The 19,180-nt window shown below is 40.7% G+C and overlaps 1 non-coding gene across 1 annotated transcript; it reads right to left on the bottom strand.

Moving 5' to 3' along the window:
- Positions 1-12,163: 12,163 nt before the first annotated feature.
- Trnat-ugu (transfer RNA threonine (anticodon UGU)) lies at positions 12,164-12,238 on the bottom strand. Its single transcript has one exon. It is a non-coding gene; the product is annotated as a tRNA-Thr (tRNA).
- Positions 12,239-19,180: the final 6,942 nt, after the last annotated feature.

The following is a 19,180-nucleotide window of genomic DNA, read 5'->3' as shown; positions in this document are numbered from 1 at the left end:
TGTCGGTTTAAATGGCAGCTTGCTATGTAAGACATGCCCACTTGTTTCTCTGTGCCATCTCTTCTTTGAGATGATAAGCCTAGGGACATTTTACCCGTAGTTTTTGAGCTTTCACCTATTGAATACATTTTTTCTTGTCTCGTAGTCAGTTGTTTGCTACAGTAATAACGTTTCTGAACAAAACAAATGCCAAGATCTACCCACAAAGTTTTCGAGAGAAGTTCTAGAAGACTTGCAAGAAATAAAAAAGTAAATATCATGAAACAAATGTTATGTTTTTGTACAGCATGCATACTATTGGAAAGTGAAAGAAACTATGAATTTAAATGAGTGCATGTACGACGTTAAGTGCAATGCAACTTTAAATTTTCCGTAACTTTTCTAACTAAATGTACCTTTCCTCTCAAACCATTTATCCCAGAACCATGGAATTCTAACGGTCAGTTTTCTTACTCGAGGGCATGAAGAGTCGAGGGATATGAAAGGGAAGCAGTGGTTGGGAAGGGAGTGAGACAGGGTTGTAGCCTATCTCCGATGTTATTCAATCTGTTTGCTGAGCAAGCAGTAAAGAAAACAAAAGAAAACTTCGGAGTAGGAATTAAAAACCATGGAGAAGTTGTATTATAATGAACACTATGGTCTTTTTATTTTTGAAATTTGCCTGCAAAACCTCTCTTTCAAAATTTTTCTAAAAATTTCAGTATTAATATATTATTCATGAAAAATTGTTAGCTTGTTGGAAAACAGTGGAAATGCATGTAAGTAATGTTTTGTGTTTTACCGTTAATATAACACAACTTAGAATAAGGATCATATAAATAGATCAGTTAACATGGTGGAGATGGAAGATACGTTCTCCCCATGAATATTGTGTTTAAAAAAAAATGAATATTTTCAAATCAACAGCTCATTTCATGAAGTCATAACTAGAAGTGAATAATCTCCACAAAAATTGGTAAGTTAATTACTTTGGTGCAAGAAAGTCTCCATCATTAAGGAGAACGATGTTTTCAATAACTTGCCGGCAGCCACAAAAAGCTTTACTACTGACAGATTTCAGTTTACGAGGAGCCTAAAGGATTTCTTGCTAACCATCTCTTCCGACACCATTAATGAATTGAATTATTTATTAGAACTAGCGCGCGCGCGCGATTGAGAGAGAGAGTGTGTGTGTGTGTGTGTGTGTGTTAGAGAGAGAGAGAGAGAGAGAGAGAGAGAGAGAGAGAGAGAGAGAGAGAGAGAGAGAGAGAGAGAGAGAGAGAGAGAGAGGGGGGGGGGGGGGTCAAATAATACGTGTACAATCAGAAGTGTGACTAAATTTTCATTCCTCGTTCATGATCAGTCCATTTGCGGTCTGTGGATAGTAAATTAGCATATTATTTTCCCATTGAGTATCTCCCCATTATGGATCAATTTCAATGGAAAGTACGTATAATCTAATCCTCTTGTCTGCCCCACTTCTGTTGAAGGTTACACATCACACAAATACCTTGTTGTTGTTGTTGTTGTCTTCAGTCCACAGACTGGTTTGATGCAGCTCTCCATGCTACTGTATCGTCTGGAAGCTTCATCTCCCAGTACCCACTGCAACCTACATCCTTGTGAATCTGCTTAGTGTATTCATCTCCTGGACTCCCTCCTCGATTTTTACCCTCCACGCTGCCCTCCAATATTAAATTCGTGATCCCTTAATGCCTCAGAACGTGTCCTACTATCCGACCCCATCTTCTAGTCAAGTTGTGCCACAAAGTTCTCTTCTCCCGTATCCTATTCAATACCTCCACATTAGTTATGTGATCTACCCATCTAATCTTCAGCATTCTTCTGTAGCACCACATTTCGAAAGCTTCTATTCTCTTCATGTTCAAACTATTTATTGTCCATTATTCACCTCCATACGTGGCTACACTGCATACAAATACTCGGAGAAAAGACTTCCTGATACCTAAAGCTATACTCGATGTTAGCAAATTTTTCTTCTTTAGAAACACTTTTCTTACCATTGACAGTCTACATTTTATATCCTCTCTACTTCGACCGTCATCAGTTATTTTGCTCCCTAAATAGCAAAACTCCTTTACTACTTTAAATGTCTCATTTCCTAATCTAATTCCCTCAGCATCACCCACCTTAATTCGACTACATTCCATTATCCTCGTTTTGCTTTTATTGATGCTGATCTTATATCATCCCTTCAGGACACTTCATTCTGTTCAGCTACTCTTCTAGGTTCTTTGCTGTCTCTGAATTACAAAGTCATCGGCAAACCTCAAGGTTTTAGTTTCTTATCCATGGATTTTAATTTCTACTCAGAATTTTTCTTTTGTTTCCTTTACTGCTTGCTCAATAAACAGATTGAATAACATTGGGGATAGTCTACAACCCTGTCTCATTCCCTTCCCAACCACTGCTTCAATTTCATATCCCTTGACTCTTATAACTGCCACCTGCTTTCTGTACAAATTGTAAATTGAATTCGCTCCCTGTATTTTACCCCTGCCACCTTCAGAATTTGAAAGAGAGTATTCCAGTCAACATTGTCAAAAGATTTCTCTAAGTCTACAAATGTTAGAAACGTAGGTTTGCCTTTCCTTAATCTACTTAATAAGGTAAGTCGTAGGGTCAGTATTGCCTCACATGATCCAGTATTTCTACGGAATCCTAACTGGTCTTCCCTGAGGTCGGCTTCTACCATTTTTTCCATTCGTCTGTAAAGAATTTGCGTTAGTATTTTGCAGCTGTGACTTATTAAACTGATAGTTCGCTAATTTTCACATCTGTCAACACCTGCTTTCTTTGAAATTGGAATTATTTCATTCTTCTTGAAGTCTGACGGTATTTCGGCTGTCTCATGCATCTTGCTCATCAGACGGTAACGTTCTGTCAGAGTTGGGTCTCCCAAGGCTGTCAGTAGTTCGAATGGAATGTTGCCTACTCCCGGGATCTTGTTTCGATTAAGGTCTTTCAGTGCTCTGTCAAACTCTTCACGCAGTATGTCATCTCCCATTTCATCTTCATCTACATCCTCTTCCATTTCCATTATATTGTCCTGAAGTACACTGCCCTTGTATAGATCCTCTATATACACCTTCCACCTTTCTGCATTCCCTTCTTTGCTGATAACAGGGTTTCCATCTGAGCTCTTGATATGCATACAAGTGAATCTCGTTTCTCTAAAGGTCTCTTTAATTTTCCTGTAGGCAGTATCTATCTTACCCCTAGTGATATGCGCCTCTACATCCTTACGTTTGTCCTCTAGATATCCCTGCTTAGCCATTTTGCACTTCCTGTCGATCTCATTTTGAGACATTAGTATTTCTTTTTGCCGGCTTAATTTACTGCATTTTTGTATTTTCTCCTTTCATAAATTAAATTCAATATATCTTCTGTTACCCTCTTTCTCTGCGCATGTCAAGTTCCGTAGGCCCAAATTGAGGAGCAAATCTTCAAGGTCATGGAACGTGTCAGTATCTACATCTACATCCGTACTCCGCAAGCCGCCTAACGGTGTGTGGCGGAGGGTACCCTGAGTACCTCTATCCGTTCTCCCTTCTATTCCAGTCTCGTATTGTACGTGGAAAGAAGGATTCTCCGTATGCTTCTGTGTGGGCTCTAATCTCTCTGATTTTATCCTCGTGGTCTCTTCGCGAAATATAAGTAGGAGGGAGCAATACACTGTTTGACTCTTCGGTGAAGGTATGTTCTCGAAACTTCAACAAAAGCCCATGCAAAGCTACGGAGCGTCTCTCCTGCAGAGTCTTCCACTGTAGGTTATCTATCATCTCCGTAACGCTTTCGCGATTACTAAATGATCCTGCAACGAAGCGCGCTGCTCTCCGTTGGATCTTCTCTATCTCTTCTATCAAACCTATCTGGTGTGGATCCCACACTGCTGAGCAGTATTCAAGCAGTGGGCGAACAAGCGTACTGTAACCTACTTCCTTTGTTGTCGGATTGCATTTCCTTAGGATTCTTCCAATGAATCTCAGTCTGGCATCTGCTTTACCGACGATCAACTTTATATGAACAATCCATTTTAAATCACTCCTAATGCGTACTCCCAGATAATTTATGGAATTAACTGCTTCCAGTTGCTGACCTGCTATTTTGTAGCTAAATGATAAGGGACCTATCTTTCTATACATTCGCATCACATTACACTTGTCTACATTGAGATTCAATTGCCATTCCGTGCACCATGCGTCAGTTCGCTGCAGATCCTCCTGCATATCAGTACAATTTTCCATTGTTGCAACCTCTCGATACACCACAGCATCATCTGCAAAAAGCCTCAGAGACTTTCCGATGTCATCCACCAGGTCATTTATGAATATTGTGAATAGCAACGGTCCTATGACACTCCCCAGCGGCACACCTGAAATCACTCTTACTTCGGAAGACTTCTCTCCATTGAGAATGACATGCTGCGTTCTGTTATCTAGGAACTCCTCGATCCAAGCACACAACTGATCTGATAGTCCGTATGCTCTTACTTTGTTCATTAAACGACTGTGGGGAACTGTGTCAAACGCCTTGCGGAAGTCAAGAAACACGGCATCTACTTGTGAAACCGTGTCTAAGACCCTCTGAGTCTCGTGGACGAATAGCGCGAGCTGGGTTTCACACGGCCGTCTTTTTCGAAACCCATGCTGATTCCTACAGAGTAGATTTCTAGTCTCCAGAAAAGGCATTATACTCGAACATAATACGTGTTCCAAAATTCTACAACTGATCGACGTTAGAGATATAGGTCCATAGTTCTGCACATCCGTTCGACGTCCCTTCTTGAAAACGGGGATGACCTGTGCCCTTTTCCAATCCTTTGGAACGCTTCGCTCTTCTAGAGACCTACGGTACACCGCTGCAAGAAGGGGGCAAGTTCCTTCGCGTATTCTGTGTAAAATCAAACTGGTATCCCATCAGGACCAGAGGCCTTTCCTCTTTTGAGCGATTTTAATTGTTTCTCTATCCCTCTGTCGTCTATTTCGATATCTACCATTTTGTCAACTGTGCGACTTCAAGAGAAGGAAGCACAGTGCAGTCTTCCTCTGTGAAACAGCTTTGGAAGAAGACATTTAGTATTTCGGCCTTTAGTCTGTCATCCTCTGTTTCAGTACCATTTTGGTCACAGAGTGTCTGGACATTTTGTTTTGATCCACCTACCGCTTTGACATAGGACCAAAATTTCTTAGGATTTTCTGCCAAGTCAGTACATAGAACTTTACTTTCGAATTCATTGAAAGCCTCTCGCATAGCCCTCCTTACACTACATTTCGCTTCGCGTAATTTTTGTTTGTCTGCAAGGCTTTGGCTATGTTTATGTTTGCTGTGAAGTTCCCTTTGCTTCCGCAGCAGTTTTCTAACTCGGTTGTTGTACCACGGTGGCTCTTTTCCATTTCTTACGATCTTCCTTGGCACATACTCATCTAACGCATATTGTTCGATGGTTTTGAACTTTGTCCACTGACCCTCAACACTATCTGTACTTGAGACAAAACTTTTGTGTTGAGCCGTCAGGTACTCTGTAATCTGCTTTTTGTCACTTTTGCTAAACAGAAAAATCTTATTACCTTTTTAATATTTCTATTTACGGCTGAAATCGTCGATGCAGTAACCGCTTTATGATCGCTGATTCCCTGTTCTGCATTAACTGATTCAAATAGTTCGGGTCTGTTTGTCACCAGAAGGTCTAATATATTATCGCCACGAGTCGGTTCTCTGTTTAACTGCTCAAGGTAGTTTTCAGATAAAGCACTTAAAAATATTTCAATGGATTCTTTGTCCCTGCCACCCGTTATGAACGTTTGAGTCTCCCAGTCTATATCCAGCAAAATTAAAATCTCCTCCCAGAACTATAACATTTCCCTAAGGGGCTCCATCACTTGCCTAACGTTGGAGCTCCCAATAACTAATAAACCCCTCCCCCCGTGTGCCTGCTCGGACCTTGCTGAAGGAGCAGCCACATGTCCATTCACAGGCAGAGCGGGCGATGCCACACGGCCAGCCTCCACATTGACCCTCCGCCTCGTGCGCCGCGAACGCCACTGAACCCGCCACTCCCCTTGGGGAGAGGGTGGCCCAACCGCGCCCAGTACCCGCGAAGATCTCTCGACAGCAGGGACAGTGGGTGAAGCATCTAATACCTGGGGTGCACCATGCGACGCACCAGACTCCCCACTGCCGCTACACTCCGAGGCAGCAGCCTGAAGACGGCTGACCGCGGCCATCAACACGCTCAGCTGTTCGCGAAGAGTGGCCAGCGTCCGTACACAGCAGTCACACATCCTATCCATCCTAAGGAATCAATTTACCGAAGAGACTTAATCAACTTTTAAGTAGACTGCTAATTCACTAAAGGCGATTGATTACTGACTAAACTGTGATTGCTAACCACTTCTTGTGGAAAACAATGAAAATAGCACTACCTGTCTCTGGACTGTATTCAAAACAAACACTAGCACTACTGGCACTATGGCTGACTACAAGGACTCTCTCTGACTGTATTCAAAACAAACACGAAATCTATGTAACACTATTACTAGCACTCGACAATTAAAGCTTCCTAAAAGCAAAAACACACGGAAGAAGAAGTGACAAGTAAGAAAAATGGAGTTAATACTTAAATTAAGGTAGCTCGCTGCACAGCAGACGTGAAGCAGCCGGCGGTTAGGGCGACACATGAACTTACAACAAAAAAGTAATAACAGATAGAAATACATGTTCATGAACCTGAGAGAAAATCAGTCCATAAGTTTAAGCAAACGCTATCAGCAGTACAATGAGAATCAGCTTAATTTTTCAATTAACTCCTCGACAGAATAAAAGGAGTGACTCATGAGGAAACACTCCAGTTTCGATTTGAAAGCGCGTGGATTACTGCTAAGAGTTTTGAATTCGAGTGGCAGCTTATTGAAAATTGATGCAGCAGTATACTGCACACATTTTTGCACATGAGTTAAGGAAGTCCGATCCAAATTGAGGTTTGATTTCTGCCGAGTATTAACCGAGTGAAAGCTGCTTATTGTTGGAAATAAACTAATATTGGTAACAAGAAACGACAATAAGGAATATACATATTGAGAGGCCAATGTCAAAATACCCAGACTCCCTGAACAGAAGTCGACAAGAGGTTCGTGAACTCACACCACTTTTTGCCCGAACCTCCAGTTTCTGAGCCAAAAATATCCTTCTAGAATGGGAAGAGTTACCCAAAAACATAATACCATACGACATAAGTGAATGGAAATAAGCAAAGTAGACTAATTTACTTGTCGAAGTATCACTCACTTTCGGCACCGTTCCAATAGTGAAAATGGCAGTATTAAGTCTTTGAACAAGATCCTGAACGTGGGCTTTCCACGACATCTTACTATTTATTTGAACACCTAGGAATGTGAACCGTTCAGTTTCACCAATCATATGCCCATGCTGTGAAATTAAAACGTCAGGTTTTGTTGAATTGTGTGTTAGAAAATGTAAAAACTGAAGCTTACTGTGATTTAACGTTAGTTTATTTTCTACAAGCCATGGACTGAGGTCATGTACTGCACTACTTGAAACGGAGTCAATGTTGCACCCAACATCCTTTACTACCAAGCTAGTGTCATCAGCAAACAGAAATATTTTAGAGTTACCCGTAATACTTGAGGGCATATCATTTATATAAATAAGGAACTGGAGCGGCCCCAACACTGATCCCTGAGGAACCCCCTCCCCCTTGACAGTACACCACTCAGATCCCTCATCACACTGTATTACTTTCCCCCATTCCCGTAGATCGTTCCCTAATGATCTTCCTGAAACACTCTAAAACTTCTGATTCTGTCAGTTCTTTCAGGTCCCATCTCCTTAAATTCCCACCTTTTTCCAGTTTCTTCAGTTTAATCTACAGTTCATAATCAATATATTGTGATCAGAATCCACATTTGCCCCTGGAAATGTCTTACAATTTAAAATCTGGTTCCTAAATCTCTGTCTTACCATTATATAATATATATGAAATATTGCAGTATCTCCAGGTGTCTTCCACGTATACAATCTTCTTTCATGATTTTTGAACCAAGTGTTAGCTATGATTAAGTTATGCTCTGGGCAAAAACCTACCAGGCGGCTTCCTCTTTCATCTTTTACCCCCATTCCATATTCACCTACTACGTTTCCTTTTCTTCCATTTCCTACTGTCGAATTCCAGTCACCCATTAATATTAAATTTTCATCTCCCATCACTATCCGAATGATTTCTTTTATCTCATCACATATTTCATCAATTTCTTCATCATCTGCGGACTACTTTTACGACTTTGGTAGGCGTGGGATTCGTGGCTATCTTGGCCACAACAATGCGTTCACTATGCTGTTTGTAGTAGCTTACCCGCATTCCTATTTTTATTATTTATTAGACCTACTTATGCATTAGCTTCATATTAGCCTTCCTAATACTAAAATCTATATCCGATGTTAACAATGACGCCGGTGGATGGACTATCAGGAAATTACTGACCGTCGAGAAAGTCACAAATATAACCGACAAGCTAATGGGCCCTTCACAGGAAAAGGTTTTTTGCCAGAAAACGGGGAAAATTGAAACCCAGCAAATGAGTAAAAAAATGTATATTCACTGACAAAAAAAATAGTGTACGCACACAACTTACACAACAATAGTCTGGGATTACTCTATTACGTAATACAGTTTTTGTGATTGTATCTTGCAGCTTTAGTTATTTTTAATTAAAAGAGGCTTTAAAAGGACAGAAAGAACGCGTTGGACTACGCTACAGATCGTTCTGTTAGCACAGTCTTTACTTTGTAATCACTTTCGTTGACTTTGGCATCTCTCAACAGAAATCTCCAACCTAACCGAGACAATGTGCTACGATACAGCCGAGATCATGACAAGAGAATGGGCTACATCACACTCGAAGTAAATGTATATAGGTAAGGATCCCCATGACCTGTATACGTCTGTTATAAAAAATCTCCAAGCCACTCTCCTCAAATAGACCGCAATCTTCTCTTGACCTTCAACTGTTACTATTTCAGAATTAAAAACCAGATTCAAAGAAAATTTGGCTACAAGGCACAAAACTAGAAAAATAAAAATAATAAAAGTGAGAACGTGAAACATGTTAGCAATAACCATAAACAGGAGATTTACAGAAAATATAATTGAGAAAGGAAATCATTAATATTATCGACCGTTTAGGAACTCTAGGCTACGAAATGGATAAAACCACATATCGAATAAGTGGTGGAAGAGTTAGTGTGTTTTAAGATTAAATCCAAACAAGAATTAGAGAAAAATATATCGAAGCAAGGCCTCTATTACGAAAAATTGCTAAATCTCGAGACAAATTGTGTCCTTCTGTATTAGATGAAAAGTTTTGGCCCCTAGTACGGATGAAACAGTATCTGCAGTATCAACAGGAACTTCGGACATGTGTTTCATATTTCATCCAAGCCTGCAGTCTATAAATATTTAAACAAAATACTAAAACAAAATACCACTACAGGGGAATTACTTACGAAGTAGTTCTTGGTAAAGAAACACAGGACACAATTACGTATGTAGGCTTAATACGAACTACAACTGTGTTTATAAATCGCTATAGTTGCCTTGGACTAACGACGAGCAAATATCAATATAACCTGTACGCTTTTCAAAGCTGTTATCCATGAAAAAGCCAAACTACGTATCGTGAACAAAATACAATTTAACACCGAAACAATGACATTAGCTGACAATGGGCACAGACTTTAGTCAATGGGCACTGTTGAAAATTTGTGCCAGACCAGGATTAGCACCCGAGTCCCCTGGTTACGAGGGAGAGGCAATGATCACTGTGTCCGAATTACACAGTGGTCAACAGAATAGCACGAACTGCCCGAGCATGCCGTTCTTTAGATCCAAATTCTCAATTTCTCCATAGACTGCTAATGCACTGCTCCTTGAACATAGTCCTCCTCCCTTTAATTATACAGTACATGGCCAAAAAAACAGACACCGAATATATGCAAACTTGGCCTTACGAACATTGCAGACGTCGTCTATGTAACACACGTCAAACTTCAAAGAATTTACCAATTCGTTGCATTGTTTACTATAGACCACAAATCAAGTAACGTAAAAAAAGCACTGCGTCTATTGAGATCATGATTCAGAGTTAAAAAAAACTAATAAGTCGCCTACATTTTACAGTTGCTGCCAAAAGAGGAGAACCATTATTTTCCCACAAAAGGAAATATAGTTAAAATGACGCTTCTATTTCGGTTAGTTTATGCGGTTACTAAAATTTGCCGTGAAAGTTACATAGTGGACTCTACCCTCCCCCCACCAGAAACGTAGTTATCGTGGCTGTTGTGAGACTTTTGTACACAGTTAGAGAAAGTGTGTTAAATGTGGCGCGGACGGAAACGCTAGGCTACGCTACAGGGCAATGTGCTCGCACAACGTTTAGTCGGCATTCATAATCGTTGGCGTAAACAACTCTCAATCAAATTACCACCTTCCAACCTAACTTAGATCTCGGGCTACACTACCAATCGGCCTGTCATCACAACCAAAAATTCATTGAGGGGGGGTGGGGGGATTTCCTGTAGCTCTCTCTAATGTATCTCTAGGCAAAACTGCCAGTTTTGTCAGACTCAACAGCAAGATTTAGCAATGGTAAACACTTTTGAGACGGCTCGTAATTTTAGAATAGTCCTCTTCGTCTTACTTGGCATAAATTGTTCGCTGGCGTCCCAGCAGCTAGCTCCCTCAGTGTCTGCTTCTGCCATCGCACCACGCTAGTCTGCTGTTGTCCTAGCAGACCGAACGCACCGCACATCCGATACCTTCGGAACCACTCACTGGCCAGTTAGCAACTGAGCGGAACACTGTTTACATCGTGAAAGGAAAACTATGCAAAGATGTACACTTAAATGGCACGACTGAGTAGCACACACACAGTAATATCTGAGGAATGTCCTTCGACACGCGCAGAACGAAAGTCTTCTCGCGAACGTACAGCGTCTCTGAAAAAAAATCTCGTGACTATATTCCGGCGTTACGGCCAGGTTCTCATACAAATGAGCAAAAAAGGGTACATTTGAAATTCTTTTTGAGACAATGAAAATACATTCGAAAGATCTGTTTGGGAATTACGAGTGATAATACTATGAGCTTAATTTTAGATTTTCAATAAAAAATGGCGCCCGTAATTATGATTTGATCAAGGGCCTGCGAGACTGGAGTACGCAGAGCGCATGCAGTGTGGCACCTCATATGTTACCTGAATTCAAAAATGGGTAACATCAGTTGATACTACATTATTCCTCTGAAATTGAAAATGGATAACATCAGTCGATAAAACATAAAATTTATGGGAGCGTATACCTAACCGCAATGAAACAACCTTAAATTTAACGATACAGTGCTAATTCGAACTTTGAGTTCGATTTTTGAGGGTTTGTTTCACTCCTTATGCCTACACAAAAATTAGTTAATATTAACAAATGTCATATTATAGCTATAAGTTCCTAAGAAAAGTGTTTACTTTTAGGGGTCAGAGGTAGATGTTAAGAGAACGAACCACTTTTAATTTATGCTGCATGCCGTTCTGAGAAAATAGTTACCCGAAAAAAATGTGTTCAAAGTTTAGGGAAAACATTTAGTTATATTATTACTTCGATTTGCATGAACTGAGTGTTACATATATATTTTTAATGTCGCTGAAAACGAATCTGAAGTCAGATTTTCAATATTCAAAACAGCTAATCCAATACGGAGGGCAATGTATTTTCGTTATTTACGTTTAGTCTGCAAGTCAAGGAGTATTTATCAACCCTTCCTCTACCTCTGATTGTTCCTAGACAGCAACTTCCTGTTCTTCTTGGCAGGAAAAGCCGATCTGTCAAAGCTGGATATGCAGCACTCGGCAGCCTGCACTTGATATTCGTCCGTATTTTCGGTGAGTATGTTTGCATGCATTCTGCAGTATGAATCATTTTGAGCACGTGCGACACGGGACGAGTTATCATCTACATCTATATGGATACCCTGCAAAACACATTTAAGTGCCTGGCAAAGGGTTCATCGAATCACCTTCACAACTGATAATTAATTGAAACCCTCAGCTGCCGACAGGTGTTGTTGATATACTTCGATGGGGACAGCTGAAAAGTGTGCCCCTACTGGGACTCGAACCCAGAATCTCCTGCTTACAAGGCAGACGCTCAATCCATCTGAGCCATCGAGGGCACACATGAACAGCACGACTGCAGGAATTTATCCCTCGCACGCTTCCCGTGAGACTCACATCCCCAACCGTCCACAATCCGCATACGTAATGTACTTAATAGGTATTTGTCCATCCACTCATTACTGGCTCACACTAAGGTGACGATTCCCGTAAGAGTTCCGGCAACCTGTGCGCATTCGCACAGACGAAGGTCAATGGCTGGGTAACGTTTAACCATAGATATAAAGATAGTAACTGCTCTCGAAAGAACAGGCGCCACTGACGACCTTGCAACTCTTCTAGAATACATGATAGACCGGCCGATGTGGCCGAGCGGTTGTAGGCGCTTCAGTCGGGAGCCACGCGACCGCTACGGTCGCAGGTTCAAATCCTGCCTCGAGCATGGGTGTGTGTGATGTCCTTAATTTAGTTGGGTTTAAGTCGTTCTAAGTTCTAGGAAACTGATGACCTCAGATGTTAAGTCCCAAAGTGCTCAGAGCCATTTGAACCATCAGTCCCTATGTTTACACACTACTTACAGTAACTTATGCTAAGGACAACACACACACAACCATGCCCGAGGGAGGACTCGAACCTCCAACAGGGGGAGCCGCGCGAACCTTGACAAGGCGTTGGACACATGGCGGGTACCCCGCGCGGCTCATGGCAGCCGTGACACTGCTTCAAACAATGGACTGTAGAAACTTTTGTAAAGCACGGATTAAAAAAAAAAAACTTTCTGTTCCAAGAGTCTAGACAAGTACACCTTTAAAAAATGCAACTACAAAGAAATTGAATTTTCGAACGTTTTGAATGAGAACCTGTCCTTATGGAACACCGTTGATCAAATGTCACAGGGATTATATACTCAGGTTTCACATGTGGATTAACACTTTCTAATCAATATCCGGAATGAGCAGGGCTTAAAACTTTGAAGAGTTAAATTTCAAGGGCCGTTCTCTTGTATGCAAATAGTTTCACAGTAGAAATTTCTCTAGTTTTATTTATTAATTAATTTATTTATTTTTTGCTGTAGGTAAAGAAGGATAGCATTGTGAGGAGGGGGAAGGGGGGGGAGGAATTTTGCATCTCCCACCTTGGAATTCTCAGTACAGAATTTTTATTCATTACGAGATTCTTAGCCACTTGCAGAAGTGATTTCGAGTGATTCTGCAAAACTTTTCCTTTAGCCAATCGTAGCAACTATAGGATTCCGTTCCTGCTGCATGACATGTCTCGGAACTTAAACTGACCAACTCATTTGCATAAAGAGCTAGCTTATCATCCGCTTCTTTACTTGCGTAGACCGTTCATGGTCTGCAAAGAATTTTTTTCTTTAATCGTTTTTTTATGTCTTGTATAAACTGCAACACTTTCTAAACTTTCTAAACTTAGCGCCGTTGAAGCATGGTCTTTTACTGAATGATCAAAAAGCAATGCTGACAGCTGGAGTCCAAGGTTTTTATTAATCAAGCCGTTTGTATTCTTGTGGTGATATCTCCGTACAGTCTTTCATTCCCTAACGCATATTTCTTTATATCTAATTGAGAAGTGAAATACCGGTTTTCATAGATGCAGATTTAAAATATTTTAATATAACGCAATAAATATTTCATTAAAATTTTCATCCCCTTATGCTCGAAGTTCCAAAACCAGAAAAACACGTAGTTTTTAAAAATTGTAACATATTAGCCGAATACGAATTGTCAGATATATTTAGCAATCCTTCCATAATGAACCATTTTCTGAAACATCTCACACCCTTTAGGGGCTGGGTTTTCAAAAACAATTAAACACGTATTCTTCTATTTAGAGCCGAGGAGCCAAATTCAAATCTTCATCCATTTAATTCTAAAAATGCTTTCATAGTGAAATATTTCATAAAACATTACATCCCCTATTTCACTCTATTAGTGAGTTAAATTTCCAAAAGCAACGAAACACATTTTTTTTACATCCAACCGAGATGTCAAATACCTATTTTCATAGATGTAGCTATAAAAATGCTTCAGTAGTTCTTTAATAATGATTTATTTTCAAAAAATCTTCACTAATTATTTTATCCCCCAATGGAAGAATTTCGGAAAATGCTAAAAACCTGTTTCTTTTTTGTATCTGACTGAGACACCAAATGTCAATTTTCGTAGTTTTGTAGTTATAGCTTCAATAGGGACATAGGGACATATTTAAAAAAAAGACTTTCAACCCATGTTTCACCCCCATAGGAGTGAAATTTCGAACAATCTCTTCTTAAATGATGCTTTCAGCGTAAGATTTACACCTTCCACAAATTTCAAGTCCGTATACTTTGCAGGTTGGGCTGGAAGGCTATGGGTCAGTGAAACCTGTGCCCCTATTGCACCTTCTTGGAGGTTGTAGTTCCAAAAACAGTGAAACACGTAGTTTTCAATAACACAATATTCATAGATTTCGCTTTAAAAACTCTTTCGCACTGAAATACTTTCATAAAACATTACATCCTATATTCCACCCTCTTAATCGTTCAATGTATCAAAAACAGGTTTTCATATATTTCATGAAACATTTCATCCTCTGTGATATGGGGTATGGTAGTGACACACCAAAATCACAATAGTAATCCGTTGTAGTTGCTACATATTTTATTACAATCAAAATCATTATAAAATCACAAGGCCAGATCAGTTGGACAAATAATAAATAAATTTCGTTAAGTGGAACGAGACCCGTAAAACTTGAAATTTGAATATGACTAGGTATATATACTTAGGTAAAGCTTTACTTAAATAGCACAAATGTCCATAAAATTCATAGCAGAACTCTCACTACTTGCAATCAGGGGAGAAACAGATTAAGCGTAAAAATACAGATATTTAACGTTCGGCTTGCCAACTTTCCTAAACAAAACTGTATAAAAATGACTAAAACAATTAAGGGGGTCCTTTAATTTTGACTAAACGGACCTTCAAATTTACTTACTCAGTTGATTAATCAACAATATTCTTAGAATGATTACAACTAGAACATGACTATATGACAATACCCTTAAAATAAGGTTGCTTCAATATTTCGTGTGAATTGGCGATAGACGCGAGCAGACCAAGGATTCAAATCAATACAAGAGATCCACGAGGCAGAGAATGACATAGAAATATACTCAACATGGCAATGCAATTAAACTTTGGATGCTATAGTTCAGCACCGGAAAGATGGAATCACGCAAAAGTGACAACATAACCCAAGATGTAAAGGAGAGGACATGGCCTCAAATATCTCTCTGCCGCCGTGGTGCTCTGCTCCCAGTATGCTAGCGTCGACCGCTGCCAGTTATCTCTAACACAACACACATCAAGAGCAGACAATTTTCTGAGACATAAACTACACAACCCTATCTGGAGAACAGGTGAGCAATACAACTGGACTGAAACCAATGAGCCTCCGTGAGTTACTTGGCCAGTGCCAGCCCTTAAACTTTGATTAATAAGATCGCTACAAATCATACCGAAGTTAAGATGACGAGACTTATCTCCAGGTTCGCCATATTAGTGGCAGAGACAATGAATTGGCGACGCTCTTATCCGTATGTTCGCGGCAGAGTCTGGGGAAGGCAAGGGCCACGTGGAGCCGGATCTGGGGGTCAATTTCCTTCTCTCCGAGACACCCGGCTTCTTCTGCGACTTAGCCGGCAAACAGGCCGAGGACCCCGGGTGGGGACCGATTCGGCAGCAGTTGGCGGATGGCGAGGTCTTCGGGGGCTGGGGTGGGGGGTGGGGGGTGTCTTGTGTAAAGGGGAAGACAACCGTGGTGAAGGGAAGGTCTGTATTCCACAGGAACGAGTTAGCATGGCACTCAGATATTTCCACGATTCGGCGGTAGGGGATCATTTGGGGTTCTACAAGACCTTGAACAGAGTTCGGGAACACATGTTTTGGCCCAACCTATATGGCGATGGCATGCGATTTGTTGGCAACTGTGTCCAGTGTAAGCGCGGTAAGCCCGATGTTGGGCCGCACAGAGAACTACTACAGTCGGTTAGCGAGCAGTGCCCTCTGGACCGCGACTCAAAGATCGAAACATCGATCGACGGAAACTGGCGCCAGAAACGCACCAGCTCACTCTATTTCATCCCCTTAGGGGTTGAACTTCCAAAAACACGAAAATACGTATTTTCTTATTTGTAACCTTGAAGTCAAATACCAATTTTCGTTGATATAGCCTTAAAAATACTTCCATAGTCCTTCCATAATTTTTTATCTCAAGATAAAATGTTCACCTACTATTTCACCTCATAGAGGTTAAATTCCCAATAATACTGGAACACATATTTCTTTATTTCTGACCTAGAAACCAGATACAAATTTTCGTCTGCCTAGCTTCAAAATTACCTTAATAGCTACATGTTTCAAAAATCCTTTCATTTCCTGTGTATCCCCCTTAGAGGTGGAATTTCGAAATATGCAGTATAAGCGGTATAAGATCAACAACCTTTCCAAATCTCAAGGTTTATTTTCCTTGGCGGTCTGGACTGTGTGAATTTCATAGTAATGGCCTCCACACACACACACACACACACGCGCACACACACACACACACACACACACACACACACACACACACACACCACTAACAATGCCACCACCACCTCCTGGGGAAATTTCTGCAGACGCCCTTGTTCCACTGCAGTCATATTTTGCCGACAACCTACATTTAGCAGCGTGGGAGGGATAGTGTCGTGCAACAGACAGTATACTCAGTAGACAACGAACTGTTCGTTGTGAAATCAGGGACATAGGAACCGAGACTGACACAGAAGGTGCTGAAGGTGAAGCACACTAGACTCGTGTCTACCACGGCTTCAAATAGTATCGATTTACTATGAACGGAAGTTCCGAAAAGTGAGCAAGTAATTTTACAGTAAATTCAGTACCGATGGTGAGGATATACAACGAAAAACATTTCTATAATATTTCAGAAATAATGAAACATTCCACTCAAGTCGCGCGGCAGAAAACGCAATGGATATGCTTGCACTTAAGACGGAAGGCCCCACGTGCTTACGCAGGCTTACGACAGATCGCAAAATTCGGCAGTAGGCGTAAGCCAACCTCTTGTGCTGCCATCTGTTATTGATGCCAGGCATCAAGGTCTCAGTAGTACGACCATCCACTGGAGAGTAGTTGCTTTATAAGTACTCCGTCTTCAGGCCACGAGTGACCTACTGGGACAGCACCATCCGACCGCCGTGTCATCATCCGTGGAGGATGTGAACAGGAGGGGCGGGGATCAGCACACTGTTCTCCCGGTCGTTATGATGGTTTTCTTTGACCGGAGCCGCTACTATTGGGTCGAGTAGCTCCTCGATTGGCATCATAAGGCGGCCTGGATGATCACCCATCCAAGTGCCTTCAACGCCCGACAACGCACTTAACTTCGGTGATCTCACGTGAACCGATGCAACCTCCGCGGCAAGTCCGTTGCTGCAGATATTTTAGAGTAGTTGTTACGTTTCATAATTATCTAGTTTACGGGGAAAATGTAAAAAAGGCGATTGTCACCGAAGCTACAACTAATCTGAATTTCTGGTTAGTTATCAAGTGGTCTTATGTGCAAGCCTGATTTTTTCATCCTTTGCGGTGGGAATGATTCAAACCCGTCATGTTCTTCTTATGAGGTGTTCTATTTATTTTGTACACAATGATCGTTTGTAGTTGTGTTGAGTTACCACCTTGATAAATTTTTGGATGGCGCACGTATCATAACTGAGATCTGCGCTTGCGCTTAATGGCTGAAGGTCAATTAGCGTAATGAGTAGTAGCGAATGTTATAGTAACATGTTTGTAAATTATTTCAGGTAAATTACCTTAGTAGTGTAATATTATCAGTATACCAGTACAGTATGTGGGCCAATTACGTTAGTCATGGAATACTATCCGTATAAGACTATGTCACCTTGATGTCCCGGAATTTGCTTCAATTTTGGAATCCACGAAAGAACTGGAAATTTTCCTTTACACAGCTTTCCATATAATTTCTATTACAGTGATTCAGTCTTGTCTGTCACTCGACTTTTCTGACTGTGAAATAAATTCTATCGCTCATGTGCTTATTACCTCTTCGTGTTTCCATTTGCCGATATTGCGCATAAACACATACATATCTCAACGTTGCTATGTACATTGATGGAACGACACACTTTTCTGTGGCGACACTGCAGTTTAGAGATAGAAAAACCGATCAGTTAAAACGACATGGGTATTTTAGTTCTGAATAACCGATGTCTTTCGGTATTTGTTTGCTCTCGGTTATAACAAGTATCTTTTTATATTTTCCTGATAACCACGTAAAAACAGATATACCAATTAGCCACAGTTGTCGTAGTAAAATTTTTAGTTTTCAAATAAACCTTTTTTAAAAAAGACGAGTAATTTTTATTCGTAAGATTTCCATAGCTCTGAGATACTGCGTTATTACAGAAAAAATGGGAAAAGTGATGTATGCCACTTTAATAACACTGCTGATAGAAACGAGCAACAAGTGAATTGGTCCAACATTGCCGAGACAATACTGTGCCTGTTATACAAGCAGTGCGCGAGAATGGACGCAGTTTCTCGCTGTGGTCGAACGTCAGTTGTAACACAGAATGGCACCATCTGGAAGCCTGGAAGTATTTTACGATATGCGGTACGAGTGAAGCACAATGGTCGATTTGGTCGACTTGCGACATCATACAAGGAAAAAAGTTAAAATTTTACAAATCATTCATAGTTCGGGATAAAAATAGAAAGTGCCTGATCTGCTGCCTGTGTCTACGTTATCTGCTTTTAGCCGTTAACAGAGAAATTAAAACGAAAAAGAGAGTTCTCCTGCCGCAGTTTTCACTCTTTATCGCTGGATTATACGTAATGCCCGCATAGTGCTGTGATAACCGATTTAAATATAATTTTTGAGCAGAGTTCTAAAAACTAAAATCAGTAGGATAATAC

The sequence above is a fragment of the Schistocerca gregaria genome, unplaced genomic scaffold, assembly GCF_023897955.1.
Source record: "Schistocerca gregaria isolate iqSchGreg1 unplaced genomic scaffold, iqSchGreg1.2 ptg000199l, whole genome shotgun sequence".
NCBI classification, from domain to species: domain Eukaryota; kingdom Metazoa; phylum Arthropoda; class Insecta; order Orthoptera; family Acrididae; genus Schistocerca; species Schistocerca gregaria.
This window is presented reverse-complemented; position numbering and strand designations above follow the sequence as displayed.